We start from the raw sequence: 7,009 nt of genomic DNA, 5'->3' as shown, positions 1-7,009 counted from the left end.
TCTCGCTTTGCCACTCACCTGCTCTCTCTCTCTTTCTCTTTTTCTCAAAAAAAAAAAAAAAAAAAAAAAAAAGGCGGGTCCCCTGGGTGGCTTGGTCGGTTAAGCGTCCGACTTCGGCTCAGGTCATGATCTTATGGTCCGTGAGTTCGAGCCCCGAGTCGGGCTCTGTGCTGACAGCTCAGAGCCTGGAGCCTGTTTCAGATTCTGTGTCTCCCTCTCTCTCTGCCCCTCCCCCATTCATGCTCTGTCTCTCTCTGTCTCAAAAATAAATAAACGTTAAAAAAAATTAAAAAAAAAAGATAAGAAAAAAGGAATTTATGACTCAAGGATTATAAATCCTAATGTTATAGGCAAAGCCTCATTTTTATGGAAAATAAAACACTCTTTTCCTTCCACTTCTGGTAGCTCATTAAGAGAAGCCACTACTAAATCCTGTTCCTGCTGCATTTCTATGTAGCAGGACACAGCTCTCGCAATCCTTCCTAAACACTGTTCAGGAGTGATGGAGCGATGAGCTTCATGCCTTGTACTTCTGGCATTGCACTTATTCTAGGGATCAGGACAATCTCTAATGTGATCCCAGGATGATTGTCCTGTTCTGCCGTGGTTATTAGGGAAGTGGCTGTAAACCGTCCTCTTTTAGAGAAAGACAAGACTTTTCAGATTCTGTCTTATTGGCCAGCTACTCTATTGATGTTGTATTTGTTTTAGTAACTAAAGAGTCAAAGGTAACTTCTTCAGTGATTCTGTTTGGGCTTTACAAAATATTAAGAACAAATTCTCATGACTCTTGTATAGTTGTTGCCCTATTTCTAATGCCCTCTTTGTACGGCCCAATAAAATCAAAGGTATCATTATTTGCCAACAACTTGGTTTTGCAGATCCAGAATTTAGCAAATTTTTTGGCCTCAGGAATATGGGACAATATGGTAAGTATATCATTAGAAAGTACACTCCCTTCAGTGAACTGCAGACATAATGTTAAAGTGTTGTTAATTTTATAGGATCATTCAAGTTGTGCTTTCTTTTCTTCATCTTCTCTTTCCATACTCTTCCAAAATGAAATATTCATTTCCTCTATTATTTCTATTTTTGTTTTAAGTTCCAAAGGATGCTATTTATAGATTTTCCCCTTAGATTTCAGACATGCTTCCAGTTGTTTCCTTTGATTCTCTGCTGTGTTCTTCTTAATAAATGGATTAGTTTGGGACTTTTCTTTCATTTATGGTTTTGTCACCAGCCTGAGTTTGGGAAGGTGTCATATTGAGAAAATGGTTCTGGGAAAGAGTCTTTTTCAACTTGGAGTCCAAAGTCTGTGTATTTTCTTGATAGCTGTTGCTGCATTTATTCCCATTGGTTCCATTTACTGTTATGTTAGGGTGCTTGGGATGACTGAATTCAAACTACGAAGTGTCAAGTTGGGCCTTTGGATTATGGGTTTTGCCTTGGGCAGTGCACTTGATGTCTGACGTCTAAAACAAGGTTGAGTGGATTTCTGATCTTGCTTAATGTTTGGACGTCTGTTGTTACAGCCTCCCAGAAGCACACTGGGACATGTCCAGGGTTTGGTTTGTTGTACTTTCTGTTCAGTACCAGTGGGTGACTGTAACTTAGTTTCATTTGGTCTTTCATATTTATCCTTATTAACCCTTATAACTTTTATGTCCTTGATGACAGGTTTATTTGATGCTTCAGTCCTACCAAGGTTCTGAACTAGTGAGAGGGAACTGCCCTTGGGAATTTTTCTCCTGGTCTTGAAAGATTTGTTCCTCTAGAAAGTGGCTGTGACTTTACTGGTGGAATCTTAATTTGTGTTTCTCCAACAAATTGTTTATTAAGTCTTTCAGAATAGCACTATTCCCTGAACTTTTGCCCAAGGTTTCTTTAGGAGTCAAACTACTTTAGATTTCATTATAAGACTTAGTCTTTGACTTACCTATTGTCCACAATTCAGAATTCAGCTTCCTTTCAGAATCTGGTAAAGTTTGGGGCAAATTTTCCTTGTTCATCAGTTTCAGAAAGCTACCCAAGGATTCATTTCAAACATGATTATTGTCTACAGGGTCTGTGCATTTAGCATTTCCTTGATCTGCTACCTGCTGCTTTGCAGTTTTCAGTTCTTTTATATTAAGTGATCCCACAGTTTTTCTACACAGTTCTTTGGTTATGTATGATCCAGCTTCATGCTTTTGCTGACTGTTGCTGGAAAGCTTACTCTTTGAGTTAGAACAAATACTTCCTGAAGTCAGCCTTTTGCCTAGAAGTTTTGATGGCTCCAACTCTGGCTTCTGGGATCCTGTGATATTGGCAGGCCTGGGCTGGAGTTTAATGCTGATGGGTCTTGTAGCTTTGATAGGCAAAGCAACATGATTGGTAACATCCTTTCTGGGCACGATAGTAGATTTAGAAGGTCTAGGATTCAGACAATTACTCTTGACTTTTAGATAAGGCTTAGTGTTTTGACACTTCAGTTTTCGCTTGACTGCTAAGTAGTCCTGGAACTTTCTCTGCCACTCTTTACGGCTTCGAACCACTCTTCAGTGGTAGCACCATGAATTTTCCATGACAGTTTTTCTTCCACTATTTTTAAAAAAAAATAATTATGTAGTGTATCCTCCATGGTACCATCAGAAGGATCTTCCCGAAAAACATTTGATCCTTACTTTAAGAACCAATTTTGTTAATTTTTTTTAGACAGAATAAGTTTAAAAGGGACACCTGAACTGAACCTGTTTAAAAACCTGTTTTTGGTGCCCAGCATCCTACAAAACAAACTTGTAAATCTTTGTATGTTATCAAATATTCCATATCTGTTCCATCTTGGTTTCTGATTTTTCTTGTACAGAAATCCTGTTCCTCACATTCCATCTAGTCATGTTTTGATAACTTTGACATGGTATTTCCTCTCAACTCTGCCTACATTCCTTTCTCTAGAGATTGTGGTGAATGGGCTTTTACTAACACTTCCAGGCCCAGATGAGATGTGTCTTCCTTGTTGAGAGTGACCTCATACACTCAGGTAAAGTCACAGTTTTATTCCTCATTTTTCCTGTTACACTTTTAGTGAAAGTCAAAATCTTTATAATGGTCAATGGGACCCTACATTATTTGCAATTTTCCTATCTTCTCCACACCTTTCACCTCATGATCTTATCTTAAAGCTTTTCCTCTAGTTATCCCTCCATCTTCAGTGACCTTAATGCAGATAGTCACTTGGCTATCTTCACATCCTTTGAAGGTTGTTTAAATGACATCTTCTCAATGAGGCCTGCCATGACTGCCATGTTTAAAATTGCAATTGCCCTACCAATCAGCTTTATGCTATATATATTCTTTGTGGTATTTATCATCTTATAAAAAATTATAAACTTTATTTATTTGACTTATTTTTTTTTAACTACTATACCCACTGAATGGAATGCAAGTCCCCATGATGGCAAAATTTTTTTATTTTGTTTTGTGTTTCCATTCATATGTACCAAACATCTAGAATAGTGCCTGCATAATAAATATTTATTAACTCAGTGAAAAATAAATCTTGAGCAAGTCACTTTGCCTCTTTAACCTCTACTTCCTTTTTTGTAAAAAACAGGTCATAAGAATTCCTAAATGAGAAAGCTATTGTGATTAATAAATGAGATGATGCATGCAAAACTGTTAGCATAATGCCTTACTCATCATGCTCAATTAATAATGTCAACTCCCATTATTAATTGCTTTATTATTTTCTGGGTTTTTAAGATTCAAAAGCTGAACTGTTATAACTATTAAGTTTACAGAAGTGAAAAAAGAAAAGTTCTGGAAAAGAACCCAGGAAGAGAGGCACCAGGTGGCTCAGTCGGTTAACTGTCTGACTTCACTCAGGTCATGAGCTCGCGGTTTGTGAGTTCAAGCCCCGTGTTAGGCTCTGTGCCTACAACTGGGAGCCTGGAGCCTGCTTCCGATTCTGTTTCCCTCTTTCTCTGCCCCTCCCCTGCTCAGGCTCTGTCTCTCTCTGTCTCTCAAAAATAAATAAATGTTAAAAAAAATTTTTTAAAAGAACCCAAGAAGAATGTTTGTAGGTGGACTTTATTATATAGTTATATATTTTTTAACTTCAGAAAAATGATAAATTACATTTTATAATATAGAAATAACCTGAAATATTAAAACATTAACAAAAGTATTTTCTAGATATCTTAATTATTCTCTTCTGAAAGCAATATAATGAAATTTATCAATTTTTAAATATTCAGAACTGTTAGTTTAACACCCTTTTTACCCAATCTCATCTACAATAAATAAAGTGCCATTAAAAGTTAGGTCATTTTTTTTAAAACTTATCAAAAATAGATCAAAGTGATACACATAGTTTTAAAATAAATAAATAAATAAATAAATAAATGCAAATGGTATTGATGGAGTTAAGACAAAAACTCAGCAATATCTTACCCTGACCTTCTGCATGCCCAACTGTACTCACTAAGGCTTTAATGATTCCTGTTTAGAGCTTTTCTGGTGCTTGCCTTTAGTCATTTAACATACATGTGTGTACTGCCATTTTTTAACTCGTCAAATGTAGATTTTTTTATTGTCTTTTAGATATGATATATCAGCTATTAACTTATTTCTCCACCTCCAACTCTCTCACCCTTTTCCTTCTTCCAATTCTTGGTAGTTCTAAGACTTTAAAACTTTTCAATTGATTGTTCTTGTTAGTTGTTTTAAGTATTGAAATTTCTAATTTCAATGTAAATATTATCTTTTGAATTTCCCTTTTGTAAGATGAGCATGTCATTACCTCTATGCTTCCTTACCTTTACTTTCTTTCTTTTTATGTTTCAATTTTTTATTTAAATTTTAGTTAGTTAACATTAGTGTAATATTAGTTTCAGGAGTAGAATTTAGTGATTCATCATCTCCGTATAACACCCATTGCTCATTGCAATAAGTGCCCTCCTTATTGCCCATCACCCATTTATCCATCTCCTGCCCACCTCTCCTCCAGCAAATCTTAGTTTGTTCTTCTTTTACGGTTTGACTCCTTCTCTTCCTCTTTTTTTTTTCTTCCCCAAATGTTCACTTTTTTTTTTTTTTTATGTTCACTTTTTTTTTAATTGCACATATGATTGAAGTCATATGGTATTTGTCATTTCTGGTCGATTTATTTCACTTAGAATAATACATGAGAGCTCTATCCACATTGTTGTAAATGGCAATATTTCATTCATTTTGAAGGCTGAGTAATAGCCATTATATTGTTATATATACATAATATATATAATGATATATATACTGATATATATATCAGTAATCATATATATTATATATAATTTTATGGATACATATACCACCATTCATTAACCATTTATCAGTCAATGGACATTTGGGCTCTGTCCATAATTGGACTATTGTTGATAATACAGCTATAAACATTGGGGTGCACGTTCTCCTTTAAATCAGTATTTTTGTATCTTTTGGGTAAATACCTAGTAGTGCAATTGCTGGGTCATAAGGTGGTTCTATTTTTACTTTTTGAGGAACCTTCCACTACTTTCTGGAATGGCTGCATTCCCACCAACAGTGTAAGACAGTTCTACTTTCTCTGCATCCTTACGAACATCTGTTGTTCTTGTGTTGCTAATTTTAGGCATTCTGACAGGTGAGAGGTGGTATCTCATCATAGGTTTGATTTGTATTTCCCTGGTGATGAGTGATGTTGTTTCATGTATTTGTTAGCCATCTGTATGTCTTCTTTGGAAAAATATATTTTCATGTCTCTTTCCCATTTATTAGCTGGATTATTTGTTTTTTGGGTGTTGAGTTTTATAAGTTCTTTATATATTTCGGATACTATCCTTTATGCAGAAATGTCATTTGCAAATATCTTCTCCCATCACAAATGTTGTTGTTTAGTTTTGTTGATTGTTTACTTCACTGTGCAGAAGGTTTTTATCTTGATGAAGTCCCAATAGTTCATTTTTGCTTTTGTTTCCTTTGCCTCAGGAGACATGTCAAGTAAAAAGTTGCTGCAGCCAAGGTCAAAGAGGTGTTGCCTGTTTTTTCCTCTAGGATTGTGATTGTTTTCTGTCTCACATTTAGGTCCTTCACCCATTTTGAATTTATTTTTGTGGACAGTGTAAGAAATAGCTCCAGGTTCATTCTTCTGCATGTTGCTGTCCAGTTTTCCCAATACCATTTGCTGTCATTTTTCCATTAGTTACTCCTTCCTGCTTTGTCAAAGATTAGTTGGCCATACATTTGTGGGTCTATTTCTGGGTTTTCTATTCTATTCCATTGGTATATGTGTCTGTTTCTATACCAGTACTCTACTGTCTTGATGACTACAGCTTTGTAAATATGGCTTGGCGTCTGAAATTGTGATGCATGCAGGTTTGTTTTCCTTTTTCAAGATTGCTTTGGCTATTTAAGGTCTTTTGTAGGTCCCTTCAAATTTTAGGATTATTTGTTCTAGATCTGTGAAAAATGCTTGTGGTATTTTGATAGGGATTGCATTAAATGTGTAGATTGATTTAGGTAGTATACACATTTTAACAATATTTGTTGTTCCACTCCATGAGCTTAGAATGTTTTTTGTTTCTTTGTGTCATCTTCAATTTATTTCATCAGTACAGCTCTTTTACCTCATGGTTAAGTTTATTCCCAGGTATTTTATGGTTTTGGGTGCCATTATAAATGGAATTGATTCCTTGATTTCTCCTTCTGCTTCTTCATTACAGGTGCACAAAAATGCAACAGATTTCTGTACATTGATATTGTATCCTGAGATTTTACTGAATTTATGTATCATTTCTAGCAACTTTTAGGTGGAGTCATTCAGGTTTTCTAGAGTATTATGTCATCTACAAATAGTGAAATCTGACTTCTTCCTTGGTGATTTGGATGTCTTTTATTTCATTTTGTTGTCTAATTGCCAAGGCTAAGACTTCTAGTACCATGTTAAATAACAATGATGAAAGTGGACATCGCTGCTTTGTTCCTGACCATACAGGAAAAGTTCTCAGTTTTT

At 35.3% G+C, this 7,009-nt stretch overlaps 1 pseudogene; it reads right to left on the bottom strand.

Annotated features, from left to right (window-relative positions):
- Window positions 1-315: 315 nt before the first annotated feature.
- On the bottom strand, window positions 316-3,284 carry LOC125922427 (cytoskeleton-associated protein 2-like; annotated as a pseudogene).
- Window positions 3,285-7,009: the final 3,725 nt, after the last annotated feature.

The sequence above is a fragment of the Panthera uncia genome, chromosome B1 (genome assembly GCF_023721935.1).
Source record: "Panthera uncia isolate 11264 chromosome B1, Puncia_PCG_1.0, whole genome shotgun sequence".
Taxonomy (NCBI): Eukaryota; Metazoa; Chordata; class Mammalia; order Carnivora; family Felidae; genus Panthera; species Panthera uncia.
This window is presented reverse-complemented; position numbering and strand designations above follow the sequence as displayed.